This window comes from Bos javanicus, chromosome 23, assembly GCF_032452875.1.
Source record: "Bos javanicus breed banteng chromosome 23, ARS-OSU_banteng_1.0, whole genome shotgun sequence".
Lineage (NCBI taxonomy): Eukaryota > Metazoa > Chordata > Mammalia > Artiodactyla > Bovidae > Bos > Bos javanicus.
The window spans coordinates 28,214,128-28,234,795 of NC_083890.1; the positions used below are offsets into that span (position 1 = coordinate 28,214,128).

At 43.9% G+C, this 20,668-nt stretch overlaps 1 long non-coding RNA gene across 1 annotated transcript; it reads right to left on the minus strand.

The window, feature by feature from the left end:
• Window positions 1-10,270: 10,270 nt before the first annotated feature.
• LOC133236515 (uncharacterized) lies at window positions 10,271-20,104 on the minus strand. The gene is made up of 2 exons (XR_009732916.1): window positions 20,025-20,104; window positions 10,271-17,198 (listed from the first exon to the last, which is right to left on the minus strand). It is a non-coding gene; the product is annotated as an uncharacterized LOC133236515 (long non-coding RNA).
• Between the last annotated feature and the right edge of the window lie 564 nt (window positions 20,105-20,668).

Genomic DNA, 20,668 nt, shown 5'->3' on the forward strand with positions numbered 1-20,668 from the left:
TTCCTCACATACCATGTTGTCTTGTCACGGAATGAGGACCCGACTTCAGTCCAACTTTTCCACTTTATAACAAAAGGAGGACATTAAAACCCAGGAAATGGAAACTCTCATCTATGGCTGAACTGCAGGTTGAGGGAGGGGTCCCAGTGGAAGCCAGGTCTCCTTTCCTGATCCCACCCCTTCTGCAGGTGCCCTTTAGAGCCAGCCGGGCCCTCTTTCCACACCCCTCCAGCAAATCGGAGTCCCAGGGCTGGGACCACGGGCTACCCCAGGGCAGTGCACAAGCTTCTCTTCTACTGCTGTGACCTTGATACTGCATTCTGCCTGGACCACACTCTCTCTGTTTCATAACTGCAATACATGATTGCAATACATAATATGTTCCTACTGATAATTAGAAAGGCGCTGAGTGTTTGGATGAAGAATTGTATGCAAACAAAATCCTTCTTTGTAGGCCCATTAGCGGTAATAAACTGGAATTAATTTGCAAACATCTCATCGAAACTGCAGGAGAGGGAGGAACTTGGAGGCCACCCTCCAATAAGGGAGGGTTAATGGACAATCATTGTTTGGTCAGCAGTTACTCTGGTAAAAGTTGTAATCTTTTATCAGCTTATTTTAGTAAAAATAAAGAATGCTTTTTAAACATAAAAAATAAAATCTTAAAACATTTAAACTGTGGTAAAATACACATAACATGAAATTTACCACCTTCACCATCTTTAAATGTAGTGTTAGTTCTGTACACATTGCTGTAGACCATCATCACACCCTTCTCCAGAACTCTTTTCATCTTTCATGACAGGTTCTGTACCCGTGAAACAACCCCTCATTCCCCACTTCCCCTAGTACCCACCATCCTACTTTCTGTCTCTACAAATTTGACTACTTCTTATAAGTGGAATCTTAAGTATTCGTCTTTTAGAGGCAGCTTATTTCACTAAACATAATGTCCTCAAGGTTCATCCATGTTGTAGCATATGTGTTAGAATTTCTTTTTCTTTTAACGTTGAATAATATTCTACTTTATGTAGAAACCACATTCTGATTATTCATTCATTCACTGATGCACTCAGGCTGCTTTCATCTTTTGGCTATTGTAAATAATACTGCTATGAATATGGGTGTGTAAATATCTCTCTGAGACTCTGCTTTCAATTATTTTGGGTATATCCCCCAGAAGTGGAATTGCTGGATCATATGGTAATTCTGTTTTAATTTCTTAAGGAAGCACTACTCTGTTTTCCACAGCGGCTCCATGATTTTACATTCCCACCAACAGTGCACAAAGGTTCTAATTGCTTCATATGTTCATCAGCACTTATTATTTCTGTTTTAATAGTAGCCATCCTAATGGTGAAGTGGCATAAAACCCTGTCAGGACATAGGTTTACTAAAGATGTTGATCTCTCCTATCCCAACTTTGCATAAAATCCTAAATGCTTTAATCACAATGTTTTCATTCAAGGAGATTTTTAGGAACATAACCCTCATGGTTAGAGAAGGAATACTATATTGTCATCTTAAAGTCTTTATCAACTAGAAAGGTAAAATTTGAATTCTAATTTTCTTACATTATTTAGTGAAGTTGAACTTTTCACTAAATTGTTAGTTATGGTTTCTCTGTTGTGAATTGTTTGTGTCTGAATTTCTTACATGGTGCAAAATAAAATGGAAATAGCTATTGGATGCTATGTGATAGCTTCTGTTCTAAGAGCTTCACACATAGTAACTGAGTAGTTACTGGGTCAGTTAATCTGACCCATCATGAGGCAGCTGCAATTAGTACTTAATGGAGGAAACAGAAGCACAGAGAGGTCAATGAACTTGCCCAAGGTCCTACCCAGGAAGTCTGGATTCAGAGACTGTGTCCTTACTTATAACATGGCCAGTATTTTCTTAAGTTATTTGTTTGCTTTTGATTTTTTTCCATAAACTATAAAAATGAAAACAAAATTGTGGTTAAATTTATGACTATACTCCTTTTTTTTTTTAACTGGACCATTTAATTCTTTTAGCCAGCTTAGAACATCCTCTCCTTTTCAGATAATAGAAAATATTTGGATTTTTGGTATATTAGATGTCTCACATATGTATGTATTTTCCCAAATAATCATTTCTCCCCAAATAGTTGTTGAATTATATTTTTTTCTTCCATTGTTTTGTGATGGTACTTTTCTGCTAGTCTTTATTTCCTAATTGCTGTGGGTTTTTTTCTAATGAACGTTATATGTTCAATCATTTCTTTGAGGATACTGAAGTCTCTTTCTGGTTGTTCTACTCTTTTCATCTGGCATGAATCTGTCTCTGGAGTGTTGATGTTGCTGGCTGCCTTCCTCAGTGTTAGTTTTCATGTATTCTGGAATTTTAGTTTATAAGTTCATTTCCAGGTTTTCTCTCTCCCTTCTCTGGTTCCCTAGACCAGCAGAAAATAGGCCTCCAAGACTGCCCTCAGTTTCTCCCATACCTCCTTCTTCAACCTGACCCCTCTCTCTGTACAAATTCCCCTTCATTTACCTTCTCTCAAGGTCTTACACCTCCCCGTGCCTAGTCTGCCCTGACTTGACCCCTCTTACCGCAGGATTAGAAAATCTCTGGCCTCCTTTTATATTTTTGAAGTTATCACAGTGGCCTGGCCAGTCTCTTAAGCAGTTTTACTGCAGGGCGTGGAGAGTTTCAGATACTCACAGCACAGTAAGGGTTAATCTCCAGCGCTGGGCCCCAGGGGATTCCTGTGGCAGCTGGTGAGGAGGAGTGCCTTAGGTAAGCCGCTGTCAGCCTCTATTTGCTTGAGCGTTGACAGACTGCATGCACAGAACTCACCCAAGCAGAAGCAACAGCCAAGTACAATGAACTTGACCCAATAAAAGCAAAATCTTGAACGTTACATTTTAAGTGCTTTTTTTTGAGGGGTGGGGGGTGTTTGGTTTTCAGTTTTGCATCAGGCTGAAAGCTCCTTGGTTTCAGAGACCACATTTATCTTGTTCACCATGTGACTAGCGCGGACAAGAAATTCAGGAAATTTCTGGTGACTAAGAGAGTCAGTGGATGTTTGACAGCATCCCTGGTCCAGTCCTGCCTGCATCCTAGGCAGAAAGAAGGCTGAATGGCAACCTGGAAGCTGTAGTCCTACAAGCTCTGCAAGATGAAGTGGATCACAAAAGAGAGGAAAAGCATCTCCCCTCTAGGCACAGATACCCCCACTTCCTGCAGATTTGACGTCTTCAGGGCTCCAGTTCAGAGAGTGATGCTCAGCGGGAGATGGAGACAGTTACCATATACTGGATGACTAGATTTGTGAGACCTGTGAGACCTCACTCAGACCCCCAGAAATACTTAGAGAAGGGGACTTTGCAAGGGTTGAAAAGAGAAGCTAAAATTTGGCTTATTATTTTAAGATGACCCTATTTGCATATCCCAGGTGACTCAGTGGTAAAGAATCCATCTGCCAATGCAGAAGACATGGGTTCGGTCCCTGGGTCAGGAAGATCGCCTGGATGAGGAAATGGTAGCCCACTCCAGTATTCTTGCCTGGACAATCCCATGGACAGAGGAGCCTGGTGGGCTACAGTCCATGGAGTCACAGAGAGTCAAACACGACTAAGTGACTGAACATGCACCCCACCCATAAGCTAGTGAGACCCAGGGAAACTGAGGCTACATGTTTTAACTCAACCTTGAAATACTGCTTGCACCACAGACTAGTGACTACCACTGGGGTGAGAGAGTCCCTTGTTCTGTCGGGGACAGTGGCAGTGGCGGAGTCCTGCTGCAGGCAGCCTTGGGTAAGGTGGGCTGGAAGTTCAAACAGAAGAACAGAATGCAGTTTCACTAGAGCTTCTGGACATGTTCATTTGTCAATGATGCCCTGGAAGATAAGAGGTAAGTGGGTGGGGTTGGTGTTTGGAAAACAAGACAAATGAGCTCTTATTCAAGACAAATGAGCTTCAAAACAAAAAAATTTGAATCTTTTCCTCAAGAAGAAAGGTATCTTGAGGAAGGGGCCAGAGCCTCTTTACAGTGCCGAGCCGGGAATGTCCCTATAAAGCTGGGACTATAGGTGGGAGAAGAAAGGGGGTAGCTGTTCAGCTTCTTGAGGAAATCTGAGACAGGCCTTTCCTTCCCTTCAAGCCCAGGGAAAGGGGCTTCATAGTATCCTTCAGAGAGTTCACTGTGTGTTCCCTGAAGTGTGGAGGACAGGGTGAACTGGTGGCTGGCTCAGTCTGAAAATCATAAAAAACAGACTGGCTAGCTGCCCTGATGGTGGAACAAGAGAGGTTACTGGGCTGAGAAGCTGCCAGCCTTCCCAGATTCCAGCACTGAATTTATGATGTTTCCTGTGGACCAGATGTGAAGCCTGATGCAGTGAGATGTTAGATCCTGTCCAAAAGCATTACCCGGAGGGATTTGGTGAGCCTGATGTCCCCCTTTTCATTATAGGGGACTGGAATGCAAAAGTAGGAAATCAGGAAACACCTGGAGTAACAGGCAAATTTGGCCTTGGCGTACAGAATGAAGCAGGGCAAAGGCTAATAGAGTTTTGCCAAGAAAATGCACTGGTCATAGCAAACACCCTCTTCCAACAACACAAGAGAAGACTCTACACATGGACATCACTGGATGGTCAACACCAAAATCAGATTGATTATATTCTTTGCAGCCAAAGATGGAGAAGCTCTATACAGTCAGCAAAAACAAGACTGGGAACTGACTGTGGCTCAGATCATGAACTCCTTATTGCCAAATTCAGACTTAAATTGAAGAAAGTAGGGAAAACCACTAGACCATTCAGGTATGACATAAATCAAATCCCTTATGATTATACAGTGGAAGTGAGAAATAGATTTAAGGGACTAGATCTGATAGAGTGCCTGATGAACTATGGACGGAGGTTTGTGACATTGTACAAGAGACAGGGATTAAGACCATCCCCATGGAAAAGAAATGCAAAAAAGCAAAATGGCTGTCTGAGGAGACCTTACAAATAGCTGTGAAAAGAAAAGAAGTGAAAAGCGAAAGAGAAAAGGAAAAATATTCCCATCTGAATGCAGAGTTCCAAAGAATAGCAAGGAGAGATAAGAAAGCCTTCCTCAGCGATCAATGCAAAGAAATAGAGGAAAACAACAGAATGGGAAAGACTAGAGATCTCTTCAAGAAAATTAGAGATACCAAGGGAACATTTCATGCAAAGATGGGCTTGATAAAGGACAGAAATGGTATGGACCTAACAGAAGCAGAAGATACTAAGAAGAGGTGGCAAGAATACACAGAAGAACTGTACAAAAAAGATCTTCATGACCCAGATAATCATGATGGTATGATCACTCACCTAGAGCCAGACATCCTGGAATGTGAGTCAAGTGGGCCTTAGAAAGTATCACTATGAACAAAGCTAGTGGAGGTGATGGAATTCCAGTAGAGCTATTTCAAATCCTAGAAGATGACGCTGTGAAAGTGCTGCACTCAATATGCCAGCAAATTTGGAAAACTCAGCAGTCGCCACAGGACTGGAAGAGGTCAGTTTTCATTCCAATCCCAAAGAAAGGCAATGCCAAAGAATGCTCAAACTACTGCACAATTGCACTCATCTCACACGCTAGTAAAGTAATGCTCAAAATTCTCCAAGCCAGGCTTCAGCGATACGTGAGCCGTGAACTTCCAGATGTTCAAGCTGGTTTTAGAAAAGGCAGAGGAACCAGAGATCAAATTGCCAACATCCGCTGGATCATAGAAAAAGAGAGTTCCAGAAAAACATCTATTTTTGCTTTACTGACTATGCCAAAGCCTTTGATTGTGTGGATCACAATAAACTGTGAAAAATTCTTCAAGAGATGGGAATACCAGACCAGCTGACCTGCCTCTTGAGAAACCTGTATGCAGGTCAGGAAGCAACAGTTAGAACTGGACATAGAACAACAGACTAGTTCCAAATAGGAAAAGGAGTACGTCAAGGCTGTATATTGTCATCCTGTTTATTTAACTTATATGCAGAGTACATCACAAGAAACACTGGGCTGGAAGAAGCACAAGCTGGAATCAAGATTGCCGGGAGAAATATCAATAACCTCAGATATGCAGACGACACCACCCTTATGGCAGAAAGTAAAGAGGAACTAAAAAGCCTCTTGATGAAAGTGAAGGAGGAGAGTGAAAAAGTTGGCTTAAAGCTCAACATTCTGAAAATGAAGATCATGGCATCTGGTCCCATCACTTCATGGCAAATAGATGGGGAAACAGTGTCATAATCTATTTTTGGGGGGCTCCAAAATCACTGCACATGGTGATTGCAGCCATGAAATTAAAAGACGCTTACTCCTTGGAAGGAAATTTATGACCAACCTAGATAGCATATTCAAAAGCAGAGACATTACTTTGCCAACAAAGGTCCGTCTAGCCAAGGCTATGGTTTTTCCAGTAGTCATACATGGATGTGAAAGTTGGACGGTGAAGAAAGCTGAGCACCGAAGAATTGGTGCTTTTGAACTGTGGTGTTGGAGAAGACTCTTGAGAGTCCCTTGGACTACAAGGAGATCCAACCAGTCCATCCTAAAGGAGATCAGTCCTGGGTGTTCATTGGAAGGACTGATGTTGAAACTGAAACTCCAATACTTTGGCCACCTCATGCGAAGAGTTGACTCATTGGAAAAGACCCTAGTGCTGGGAAGGATTGGGGGCAGGAGGAGAAGGGGATGACAGAGAATGAGATGGTTGGATGGCATCACTGACTCGATGGACATGAGTTTGGTTAGATTCCTGGAGTTGGTGATGGACAGGGAGGCCTGGCGTGCTGCCATTCACAGGGTCGCAAAGAGTCGGACACGACTGAGCGACTGAACTGAAATGAACTGATGGAGTTCTGCCCAACTCCTAGAGACTGGAGAAAGAAATATAGTTTACTAGCCTGAGCAGGGCACTTGCCCACATTGAACAATCACCGGAGTGAGAAATCCTAGCACAGGGAAGGAGTTGTCTCTGAAAGAATCCACAAAAGTGCCTGATGAAAGGAAGGATCAGCTTTGCCTAAAAACTTAGGCCATCTCACGGGAGTTCTAGTCAAATAAGTCCCCTCCTGGTCCCTTTCAGCCCCTCCCTCTCACACTCAACCCTGTTGGGGTCCAAGGTAAGCTAGCAAGATGATGCAGGAAAGACAGAAGCATGCATCCAGGATGAACTGAATAGTTCGTATACAAGTGCAGCTGCTGGGGGCAAAAGCTTCTGTTAGAGATAAAAGTTGAAGTATTTTTCATGGAATGTTTCTGACATGAGGACTCCTGGGCTGCATATGTTAATTGCACCAGGTTGAGGATGGTGGATCCTTCTATCTGGCTGTTCTGCCATTCGCTAGAATGCTATTCTTACCTGAAAGGTTTAAATGACCCACCACCACATCTGCTGGGTCCTTGTCCCAGCCAGTGGGAAGAGGGAAAGAGGAAGGGGAGGACCACCCCCACCGCAGGTCAAAGCATTACCAAAAAGTTCCTCACGCAGTTTATGTGCTTATGTGCTTGGTCACTCAGTCATATCTAACTCTGCGACCCCATGCACTGTAGCCCACCAGGCTCCTCTGTCCATGGGGATTCCCCAGGCAAGAATACTGGAGTGGGTTGCCATGCCCTCCTCCAGGGGTTCTTCCCATCACTCACTTTACTCAGACCCTTTTGCCCAGAAGTTAGTCACGCGGTCACGCCTAGCTTCAAGGGGTGCTGGGAAATGTAGTCTTTATTCAGGGTGGCTACAAGTCCACCAAAATTTGGGAGTCTTAGTAGTAAGGAAGAAGAAGTGAATGCACATTGAGGGACAATAGCAGTTTCTGCCACAAAGCAAGAAACAGGAAACGAGAGATCACCACACACTTCAGTTCCAGGTGACAGCAGCTGGTCTGTTTGTGGCACAAAGAGAGGAAGAAGCCTTGAATTTAAACAAAGTTTGAAGTTTTTACTATTATGTGAAACCAGGCCATTTAATTACTGGATTTTGGGGGAAATTAAACCAAGTGACCTTTGATTACATATGTGGAATCTGTTTCTTTTTTAAGATTTTTTTTTTTTTTTTGGCTGTGCTGGGTGTTTGTTGCTGTCCACAGGCTTTCTCTAGTTGCAGCAAGCGGGGGTTGCTCTCTAGTTAAAAGGCACAGGCTTCTCACTGTGGTGGCTTCTCTTGTTGGAAAGCACAGGCTCTAGGCGCTCAGGCTTCAGTAGTTGTGGCACATGGGCTTAGTTACTCCACAGCCTGTGGGATCTTCCTGGACCAGGGATCGAACCGGTGTCCCCTGCATTGACAGGCAGATTCTTAACCACTAGACCACCAGGGAAGCCTGGAACCTGTTTTAAATGTCCATCAAGGAGCAGAAGTAGAATGAGTCTCCCCAAATGGGTTTAAAGGGACAAAGAAAAATGAAAATAAAATAGTTTGTCATTCTCCCTTCTATTAGTTAGAATAGACTAGGCTGTGGTATTTAAAAAAAAAAGGCACTTAATATAATACAAGTTTTTTCTTATATAACAGTCTTGAGAAGGTTTGCAGTCCAAGAGCAGCTGCCCTCCTCATGGTCTATCAGGCACTTGGACTGATAGTGGCTCTGCCAATGTCAACTTACGGTCACCTTGGTGTCAAGCTCCCAGTCAGCCACAGGGGGAAGAGAAAGGAGGAGAATGTGGGAGATTTTTTAACAGAGCAGGCCTGGAGGTTGGTATGTACACTTCTGCTCACATTCCATTGGAGATAACTTAGTCTCCATTGGTGATATCTTGATCGTGTAACAAACCTGTTTGGAAGGGTGTCTGGGAAATGTAGTTTGTGTACCCCACGAAGAGAGGAGTTTGTTGTGTAGCTGATGGTCTCCACCTTTATGCCCCATGATTTTTCTTACCTAGTGTATAGTTGTAACAATGTAAATGGTTATCACAAGTCACCAAAAATCCAAAGCCTTTGGACCAAAAATGATTTCTGGTTGTAGTATGCCAGTCTAGAGAATAAAGCATTTAATATTCTGGCTAGAACTTTCCTCTAAGACACTGGAGGAGTAGCACAGTCATAGGAGAAAGAGAAGGGGACTGATACAAAGCTTATTGGTGCTGCACCAACAGTATCTGTGGGCTCAGGGGCAGGATGCTTGGGGTGGCACCGACACAAGGTTTAGAATTGTGGACAGCTCCAAAAGCATGCCAGTAAATTTCACAGAAAATGTTGGAATGGAAAGGAGAACATCATGTGTAGGTGTTAGAGACCTCTTGACAGAGAGAGGGGAAAAGGAACCCTTGAAAAGTTCCCTGGTGGCCTGGTGATTAGGATTCCAGGCTTTTAGTGCCATTTGCCCAAGCTCAATCCCTGGCAAGAGAACTGAGATTCTACAAGCTGAACAGCCAAAAAGAATAAAAGAAGGGACCCACCCATGAAAAGATGGCAGTTCTGGCTCACCCCCTCAAATCAGGAACAGCGGGCAAGACCCACTCCTATGATTAGTGACGCCAAAGAAGAGAGAACGAAAAGAGGAAGCCTAAAACATTTGCAAGAGTGGCCAGGAACTTGAGCCAGGAGTGTTTTGTGAAGCCGAGGACCCAGTGCCTCAGAGTGACATGCAGGCAGTGACTGTAAAGTCCGCCACTGCTAGTGGGGCGCCAGGCCCCCTAGGGGAGCACTGGACCCACCGTCTAATTCCTGCTGTGGTCAGGCTTGCCTTTTCCTGGCAAAGTATAACGATGCCATGAACAACTCCCAGTGACTGAGAAAATCCTGCTTCTCATCGTGATGGCTTCTCTTGTTGCAGAGCACGGGCTCTAGAGCGCTCGGGCTTCGGTAGTTGTGGCATGAGGTCCCGGTAGTTGCGGTGCATTGTTAAGTTTTTGCTGGAGTATATAACCTTGAACATCACTCCCTCCCTCCAGTTCTTATCAAAAACTCAGTTAAGGGAAACAAAATTCATGTAGGGTTCCTCAAAGAGTACACAGTTCCTCCAGTTCTGTGGACTGTGCAATTACAGATGTTCATTGCACTATGAATTTGGATTGCATTGTTACAAACCTTTACAGAATCTCTTATAAAGAATTTTGGTTTGGCATGATGCTGTCAGCTTCTAGGGACGCAATACAAGTTGGGCATAATGTTGAAGAATTTATATATGAAATGTTATGACGTTTGGAATTTGTTTTAAAAGATCCCTGGGTGGGGTTGGGGTGAGGGGAAGTAGTATGGGTAGATTAAGTGTGTATGACCAAATTTTGACAGTTGTTGAAGCTTTGGGAAGGATAAGAGACTCACTGTGCTCTTACTATTTTTGTGTAGGTTTGAAAATTATCATCAAAAGCAGAGTGTTTGTTTTTTTTTTTTTAACATGGCTCATCTCAGGACTTAATGAAGCTCAGGTTCTTTATGTTTTATATTCCTTCAGCACAGAAGGAATCCAGTGACAGCCAAAATGATAGGTAAGTAGATTTAGTAATATTTTTTATAAAGGGGTTGCAGGAAAATGGGGCACAAGAGGATGGTCATGTCCCAGGTCTCCGGTGAGTTCCTGGGATGGGCCACCAAGTGAGGGTCCTTGGCTTCGAGCAGGAAAGAATTCAAGATCAGAGCCATAGAAAAGTGAGAGCAGAGATGCACAGTCCATAGAGAGTGGTCCGTCTCAGAAGGTACACGTGGCCTCTAAATACGGGGTGGTTAGTTTTTATGGGCTGGATAATTTCATTGGCTAATAAGTGGAAGGATTATTTCAATTGTTTTAAGGGAAGAGGCAGAAAGTCTCAAGCCCACTCGGCTTTTGATGATCAGCCTCGGAACTGTCATGGCAACTGTGGGTGTCATTGTGTTACTGAAAGTAGGCTTCAGCCAGGCTGCTCGTCTCTCTAAAGACAACACTAGAGAGGCAAGGTTGGTGGAAAGTTTGCTTTATTTTGGAGGCCAGCAATGGGGGGAGGGAGGAGGGGGGAAGGCGGCAGGCAGATGCCTGTCCTTGAGGAGAAACTAAAGATCCTTGACTTTGCTTAATGACTAAACTGTTATTGCTTTGTCCAGTTTGACTACTTTGCTTTGCTTTCTTACTTCTCTGATTAAACTTATTCTTTGGCTAAAGTTTAACAAAAGGCAGACTGAGGACACGGGGTGGGGGCTGGGATAGGGAAGAACCCTGTTTTACAATGAGCATGTAATGAAGCTCAAGGTCTACCGTAAGTTGAATCTTGCCGCCATCTTGGTCCTAACAGGTTCTAACCAGATTCTGTCATAGCCTTAGTAGCTATGGCATTCTTTTAAAGGTTGTGCCCCGCCCCCTTCCCTACCGTCTCAACTATAGTATACGTTTGATGAGAAACTAAGGGCAATTTTAAGTCTTAGATAAAATAATATTTATCTTAATCCAGTGCCTAGCACCAAGTAATCACTTAGCAAACAACAGTTGTTTGTTGTATGATGATTTTATCAGAATTGATTTGTATAAGTAGCCTGACCTACTTGGAATTTGGAGATTTCCTTTGATATTGGACGAAGAACAAAGGGGAAATATATCTTCTTTCTGAGAGGTTAGTCATAGGAGGTTTTCTGGGAGCTGACTGGATATATAGAATTTCTGGAAGAAATTTTAAGGTTTCCAGAGTCTCGATCCAGAAGATGAAATTTTAGTATGAGATTATTTTAACCAAAAATGCAAAGATAGCTTAATATTTTAAAATATATACAAATTTATCATATCTGTAAGCCAAAGGAGATAAACCACAGGATCATCTAGATTATTGATAGCTAATAAAACTGAACAATATTATAAGTATACAAAAAAAAATTCTTGGAACCTATAAATAAAAAGACATTTTTAAAAATCATGCTAAAGAATCAACAACCCAGATAATATATACTGAAACATTCCTACGATTACATAAATTTCCCACTATAGCCACTATCATTAACTATTATTTACATTTCCTAGACAAACATATCCAAAACAATAAGATAATATAAAATTAAAGAACTTGAATGTATATTGGTTATACAGGAAAGGATGAAAAAATCAAAGTATTCTTACTTACAGCCTTGATTATATGCCTAGAAAATCGAAGAGTATCAACTGTAAAACTAAATGCAGATATGTGGACAATTGCAAAATAATATATAAAAGCAATAGATTTTCTATCAGCAACAACCTGTTGGAAAATATAATTCAGAAAATTCTTATTCACAGTAGTGATATATAAAATACGTAAGAAACATACTCAAGATAAAGGCAGCCATTCACATCCCTGGAAAGAAGGTTAAATATTTTTGAAGGACCATAAACATTAATATGAATACCCCAAGTACTTGAATGTGAATCCTCAATGTTGTAAATACATCAATTTCCCCCAAGTTATCTTTGAATATAAGATAACTACAATAGTAAGAGGACTTTTAATGTAATAAATTTTCAAGAGATTTTGAGGAAAAAAAAAAAAGAAGAAATGAAAGGGTGTCATTCACTAGGTGTTAAAATACACTGGAAAGACCTGATAGTTAAAATCAAGTCTTGTTGGTACTAAACCGCTTAACCAATGAAGCTGACTAAAGCCCACAAAGAGATCTAAGTTGTATGTAAAAATTTGGTATATTGGGACTTCCCTGGTTGCCCAATGGTTAAGAATCCACCCTGCAATGCAGGGGACACAGGTTCAATTCCTGGTCTGGGAAGATCCTATATGCTGCAGGGCAACTAAGTCCATGTGACACAATCACCGAGCCTGTGCTCTAGAGCCAGCAAGACACAACTCCTGAACCTACACACCCTAGAGCCTTTGCTTCCCAGCAAGAGAAGTCATCGCAGTGAAAAGCCCGCACAACGCAACTAGAGAGTAGGCCCCACTCAGGGCAACTAGAGTAGGCCTGTGCAGCAATGAAGACCCAGTGCGGTCAATAAATAAATTAATTAATTAAAAATTTTAAAAGTAGAATTTGATATATAAAAATTTATAAATGGAAACCTCAGTTAAAATAGTCAAGAGGCCAGAAGGGGGAGCTCTCATACCCCATGACAATAGCAAAACCCAACAGGAAGAAGAAAGACTTCCTCTTCTTCCTGGCAAGAGTTCAGCCAATGAGAGGCTGTCACAACTCAGCCAATGTCAAAAGCCACTAAACTCTGAACTCTCAATTTCTCCAGTGGACTCTCTATTTACTACAGCCCCCCCAACTTCCTTTTCCCCTTTTAAAAAGAGTTTTCCTCTCCTTCCTGCTCAAGGACTTGCATTCGGCTTGCTGTGGTTACAGGCTCTGAATTGCAATTTTTTGCTGATCCAGAGTAAACTTACCTTTGCTAGGGAAGTAATTGGCAGTTTATTTGTTTTAGGTCAACAGGTATATGGTAAAATATACATTTCAAACTAGTGGGAAAAGACAATTTTATTATATTACATAAATGGTATTTTGTTTCTAACCATATGAAATACATTAACGATTAGGATTTTCTCTCTATACTCAAAATTAATTCCATATGAATGTTAACGTGGAAAATGAAAATGTGGAATTGTATAAGGGAGGAAGCCAACTCTATTATACGCTTCCTGGGTTAATCTTTAATCTTGTTCCATCCCTAAGAGAAGGCAAAGAATAAGTAAACTGTGACATTCTTTCATGTTTGTATCTTGACATAGTCCTCAGCTTCCCTCATCTTTTGGAATACTAGTTCCCTTACAATGGCTGGACTTTTATTACATCCAGTTTCAATTCCTACAATAACTGAAAGCTTGGATCCTATGCTTCAACCACTTGCACTTGATTGATTTCTTTTCATAATGCATTTGCTAAACACTCAAGTTTTTGTGATAGACTTCTCAAAATATGTCAGCATCTCTCATCTCTATTTTATAATGGAGTCATACCACAGTAGCTGCGGGGCATTGGTTCTAGTACCCACAAGGGGTCCCAAAATCTGATGAGGCTTAAGTCCTGTAGCCAGCTGTCTGTATTTGCCAGTTCTACATCCACAGATTCAACCAACCTCTGGGGGTAGACATATCATGTGATCCACAGTTGGTTGAATCTGCGGATGCAGAAACTGAAGTTATGGAGGGCCAGCTATATTACTATACAGCCTATGTGTGTGCTAAGTCACTTCAGTTGTATCCGACTCTTTTCGACTTCATAGACTATTGTAGCCCACCAGGCTACTCTGTCCATGGGATTCTCCAGGTAAGAGTACTGGAGTGGGTTGCCACTCCCTTCTCCAGGGGATCTTCCCAACCCAGGGATTGAACCTGGGGTCTCCTGCATTGCAGGCAGATTCTTTACTGTTTGAGCTAAGGTTGGGGACACCGATGGAATAGTGTCCAAAAACCAGAGGAAGAGTTTTATGTGCTCTGACATGGAAAGATACCCAGAGGAAGTAGTTAAATTTTTAAAAAAGAAGGAGCAGGCTATATATAATATGCTTTTTTGTGTAAGAAAGAATAAAACAGGGCTTTCTTGGTGGCTCAGTGGTAAAGAATCTTTCTTCCAGTGTAGGAGACACAGGTTTGATCCCTGGTCCGGGAGGATCCCACGTGCTTCGGAGCCTGTGCTCCACAACTACTGAGCCTGTGCTCTAGAGCCCGTGAGCCACAACTGCTGAACCAGTAGGCCACAAGTATTGAAGCCCGCACACCCTAGAGTCTGCTCCACAGCAAGAGAAGCCACCGCTATGAGAAGCCCACACACCACAACTAGAGTAGCCCCTAGAGAAAAGCCTGGGCAGCAACAAAGCCCCAGCACAGCCAAAAGTAAGTATTTTAAAAAAGGAAGAAAGAAAAAAAGTACATTTGCACAAAGAAACTTTGGAAGGGTAAAAAAGTCACTATTATATTAAAAATGGTTACTTACGGGGCAAAGTGACAGAAAACAGAGAGAAAGACCTAAATGAGAGTGATATTTCTCATGTACCTTTTGATATGTGTTTCATTTTAAACTACATAAATGTAATCTCTTTAAAAGATTGGAAATGTAAAAACTCCATACATGATTTGTTAAAATCAAAGAATCCAGAGACCAGATGTTCAGTAAGTGAAAAGCAAAGGACATGCATCAAAAATATTTGGGTTTTACTTTTCTGAGCAAGCCCTCCTCTGTTTCCATGCCCTTTTTATTTAAATAATTAAATAAATCCAAATCTTGGAGATGTTTCACGAAAATCCTGCCAAGGAAAATACCAAGAATTCAATGGCCAGAGGAGCCCTCAATGCAATAAACGAAAAGCCATGAAATGTTCCAGATGGCTTGAGAAGCATGTTACATTTATCATTTTTGGTTACAAAGTGTGCATGAAATATCACATTCCTCATTTTTTTCTCAATTAAATGGAATCTGTTCTGTGTCCCAAACTGCCAGACTGCAAGGAAATTCAACCCTAGTCATTAGTGGGGCTCCCTCCTCCCTTCAGGAGACTGTAAAACATCAGGGGTTTAAGCAGTGCCAGAAGAGCTGAGAGCAAGTCCCTGGACTTGCTAACTGGGGTAGCTGGCAGCTCAGGCTGCTGCAACAAAATACCACAGACAAGGTGGCTTAAAGAACACTCGTCTCTTTCTCACAGTTCTAGAGGCTGGGAGTCCAGGTGCTGGAAGCTTCAGTGTCTGGTAAGAGTTCTCTTCCTGGTTTGCAGATGGCCACGTTCTCACTGTGTCCTCACATGACATGGTGTTAAGGGGAGGCATGTTCTGATCGCTTCCTCTTTTTATATGGGCTCCACCCTCATGACCTCATCTAGACCTGATTACCTCCCACCCATTACAACACCATCACACTGGGGATAGGGCTTTAACACAGGACTCTGGGGATGACACAAACATTCAGTCCATAGCAGCAGCCATTGTTTCTGTTGTTCTCTCTGATTTCAGAGGTTGCTGTCAACCCTGGAGCCCCCTGTGTCAGGCCCAGCATTGCCCCTTACAGATGCCCGTATCACTGACTGCAGAGTCTCCCCTGGGGACCCTGGCCTCTGTGCTCCAGCCTGGGAGAAACCATTTCTGTCCTCTCTGAGCATTCCCCAGCTATGGTCCAGTCTGGGTGTGCTCTGGGCACAATTAGGGATCTAGGACTCCACTACTCATTTCGGGGAGGGCACCACTCTTCCAGATCCCAGAGATTCTCAGCCTCTGCTGCTCAGCACATACCCACAGCCCACTTCTGTCTCTCTCAGCCTAGGTGTTTGCACATAATCCAAATGCCAACACCCACCCACTCTCTCTATACCCAAAACAGAGGCTCAGAATTGAGAGCAAAAGCTTCATAACTTTCTCAGTGGGGGAAACATACATAGCGCAATAAGAACAGAACAAAAAATAATTTCACAATAAATTATTCTGCCACAAGCCTGGCAACAAAAAGAATTCTAATGGAATGAAGGGTTGGCAAGTTCTGTAGTATCCACATTGGCAAAGTGAGTCAAGGAGATGGATTCTTACAGAACCAAGGACGTGGAAGCTCTGGTCCAGATAGCAATTCAGATGTTTCAGCTACCTATTGTTGCATAACTGCTCCAAACCTAGTGACTTAAAACAGCCTCGCTCATGATTTTACCTGTCATTTCAGCAATTCTACTCCTATCAATGTGGACTGGGATCACTCTCAGTTGGCAGATGGCCCAGTCCAAAGTGTTCAAGACAGCTTCCCTCACAGTTCTGTCCCCTTGAGGGGACAACTGAGCTCTTCTGGTGTGACCATGGTGCAGGGCATGGCTGCTCCAGCATGCAGCCTCAGGGAGTCTGAACTTCCTGCATGATGGCTTGAGCTCCCAGAGAGTGTTCCAAGAGACCAGAAATGGAGGTTGCCTAGGTCTAGAAAGTGGCTCAGCATCGCCTCCACCAACTTCTGTTGATCAAAAAGTCCTAGAACCCACTCAGATTCAAGAAGACCCCATTTCTCAATGGGAGAAGTGGCCAAAAGCATTTGTGGCCATCTTTAATTGCCAGCAGTGGATAGAATTAGTCCCCTTCCTCCAGGTGAATCCAGGTGAGTTAAGACTTGCCTGCAGCAATGAAACTGGGGGAGTTGAAGACGATACCAGGAGACCAGGAAATGATATCAAGGAGACCTCCAGCTTAATCAACAGTGTCTGCCTGCTTGATGTGAGTAGCCCACCGGTCATGCTGCTGGATTTACAGATGCTGATGCTCATATACTGGACGTCCGGCTAGTATTTTATGAAGGAGGAAGCAAATTGCAGGCTCACAATAACACAAACCCCATTTTATCCATTTTAGTTTTCTCAGGAGCTGAAAAATGCATGAGATCAATTCAGGATGCCATTAAACAGTTGGTCAAATATATATATATATATTGATTCACAGAAGATGTCAAAAATGAAGAGTAAAAGTCCTTCACGATTTAAATTCTGCGCTGCCTCCCCTCCTCTTGATGAGATGGGAGCAAAGATCCTGTGAAGAGGGCTTGGAGCACAATGGGTACTGAAATAATAGAAAAGTGTTCCTACCTCCTCACTCCATTCTGGAGTCTCATGTTTTTGCAGTTAAATTAAAAAAAAAATGTTTTACACAAATATAACATCTGTATAGAAAGGCACACAAATCCCAGTGAACTTTCACACACCGAGCAAGCACATCTATGCAACCAGCACCTAGACTAAGGAATAGAACATTCCCCAAATGCCAGGGGCCTCCCTCAGGCCTCCTTTTAGTCACTCCCCTCCCCCGAGGGTAACCATTCTTCTGGCCTCTACAATTTCATCTGGACTTGAGCTTTTTATAAATCGAATCATACACTATGTGCCCTTTCGGATCTGGCTTCTTCCATTTGATTTTTTGTCTGCAGATTCACTGCTTTGTCACATGGGGCTATAGGATGATATGTTGTCTTCACTGAGAAGTATCCACTGCACAAATCTGCTACAACTTTCCTTCCCACGCTCCCTGGGGGACACGGCACTCTTGTGTGGGGAGCCGCTCTCCTGCCTCTAGCTGGGGCCAAGGGCTCTGCTGTGAGGCAGCTGAGGTTCTGCCCTGTGGGCATCTCCACATGCTGCTTCCTCCTCAGCGACTGCAGGCTCCAAGAAGCCAGACTGAGGTCTCCCTGCTGTTACAGACCTTTCTGCCATCTCTGCCCCTTTCCCAGGGCTCAGCCCAAAGACCCTCATCCTCTAGGACCCACAATGTCCACAGCCTCATAGAATCCCCTCACTCTCACTCCAAGGGAATCCCTTCCCTTTGGGAGTGGGGGGGCGGGTGGCTCTTAGTCTCTGAGTGCTGGACTTATGTCCTGAATCCATTCATTTCCCTCAGGGGGACTAGTGTTTGAAACATAGGAGCCAGAGAGATCAGCAGGCCCTACCTTCTTCCTCCTCTCTCCATCTCAATCTCTCCCTCCTCCTACCATCTCTTACCTACAACATGCGCAGGACTATGTTGGACATGGTTCTTTTTCTAGAAGGGCCTGGCCTTTTCTCAGCCTGCACCAGAGAATAATAAGGCCCCCAAAACCCTGAAATTCCTTTAGACTTACTCGATGGCTTCTAACAGCACCACCCTTCAGTGTTGTGACCCAGCCAGGGAGTGTGAGGTGCTTTACAGGGAGCCAGAATCCCATTGTGACGTTCATGTTGGAAAGGTCCCTTGGCTCCATCTTGCCCTGCAGAGCCCTTCTTTTCAGCTCCCTCCCCAGTGACCCTCCTATACACCTGAAGCTGGCTCAGCCACTGCCCTCCTCAGATACAGCCACACTCTATTCTCACCCAGGCAGATTCTTCCCTGAGCCTCCTCGAACCACTCGTGGCCCCACCTGCAGCCTCTAGAGCATCCAAAAAGAGCAGGAAGGATTTGCCAGCAGCCAGGGCTCTCCATCCTAGCAAAGCTGTCTGCTGGAGGGTCGTGCAGCAAATCTAGGCGCCCTCCCTACACTGATGTCCCTCTCCATCTGCTGCTGGGGCCACTATAGCTTCAGGATGACCTCAAGACCTTGGTTGCCAGGTGAGGTGGACAGGGGGCGGTGGGGCGGGGGGTGGCATTTGGGGAGTGAAGGCACATGCAACCCCTCTTGTTTCTCTCCAAGCCCACACTGTGATGTGTGATTTCAACATTATATAACTACATCGAAGTAAGTTAGAACCTGAACCGTGGCAAGAGATGAGCTTGACTACACAAATTAGGAAAATGGAGGCACGATTCAATATAGTCATCATGTAGAAACTCAGGTGCGCGCACCAGCACATCTAAGATGTGGAAAGGGCTCCCTCTGGTGGCCCTCCCAGAGGTTCCCCGCTGCAAGTCCTGGCTCAGGCCCAAAGCCCAAGCCCAGCAACCTGCAGACTAGCCACAAGGCCAAGTTATGACTCCTGATATTCTCTGTCCTGAGATGACACCCAGTTCCAGGAAGAACGTGTTTCTGGGGCAGACTTGCACAGGCATCTCAAGAGACAGTCTGTGTCTCGTACTGGGGGACCCTGCCCCGTATCTGCACCTCTGTCAGCCCCACTGGGCCTGATTGTAGGCCAAGTGGCAGAAAGGGAGCCAGGGCCTCTGGGTGGAGCAGAGGCTGCTGCTCCCTGCCCCTGAATTCATAGCCATGAGGGCCCTCAAGCTGAAGATCTGGTTCTGTTTATGCTGCAAAAGAGGCACCACTTTTTATGCAGCTCTGTGTTTCAATCACCTTGCCTATGGCATGAGAAATATTCTGGCGCAGCAGGAGAGGGGGACGGACCCGAGCCATGGATGTGCCCTGCCTCCAGTGTGGAATGTTGGACGATTTACTCGAGGGGTCCTAAGGACATGGTGCACAGTGCCTCAGGTACATCCTGGATGCTGTATACACCATTATTTTCTGCAGGAATCCCTCAGATTCTAAACTTCGGTTGTCCATCTAGGAACCACGTCAAGCCACCAATGTTCACTCTGCTATACTCCCTGGTGCTGGATCTAGCCTGGCTGGAGACCCCTGGTGACATGTTGGCATTGAACTTCCAAGGAGAAACCTTCCTGCTGTTTCAGAAGAGCAACCCCAGGGCTCCACTGATGCGTCCTCACATTGGGTGGGGGGACAGCACCATTTCCTCCTCTCTCATGTCAGATTACTTCTGTAAAGCTTCCTACCTCATCCAGACTGGAGAAAGCGGCCAGGACATGATCGGAGGAACTTGTGAGACAGGCTCCTTAACTCATAGCAGAGAGCTACAATGAAAAAATAAGAGAGAGAAAGCAACAATAAATGCTTGTACATAAAGACACAGACACACGAGTGAGACAGAATAGAGAACCCAAGGCTTCCAGTACAAAGCAATGGTAGATAAACTGTAAGATAAAATTAAAAATCCATTTTTAACAAGGGGAGACTATCCTCATTGGTATCCCCAGAATTGAATATAAAAGTGCAAAAAATGAACAAGGCTGATGCTGTAACTTTTTGGAGTCTGGATACAGTCAAGGGCAGCTGGCAATTCAAGTCCTGTCAAGTGATGACAAAGAATTGAATTGCCCACTTGAGCTGGGGGACCAGAGTAGTCAATTCATATCAAAAATTCAGGAACTGTGATTGGTCTCTTCCCATCATCTCCAAAAAAAAAAAAAATAGATTGAAATAAGTTGCTACTGACTTTGCCTGGGACTGTGCCCTACAGAGCATACAGTGCTGCACACGGCTGTAACCCAGCCTCTTTCGGCCGCGGGGCTGGACCTGAGTCATCGGCAGGTCAGGCCAGGGCAGGAGCCTTGGCTGCCATAGAAGGCTTCACACTGGA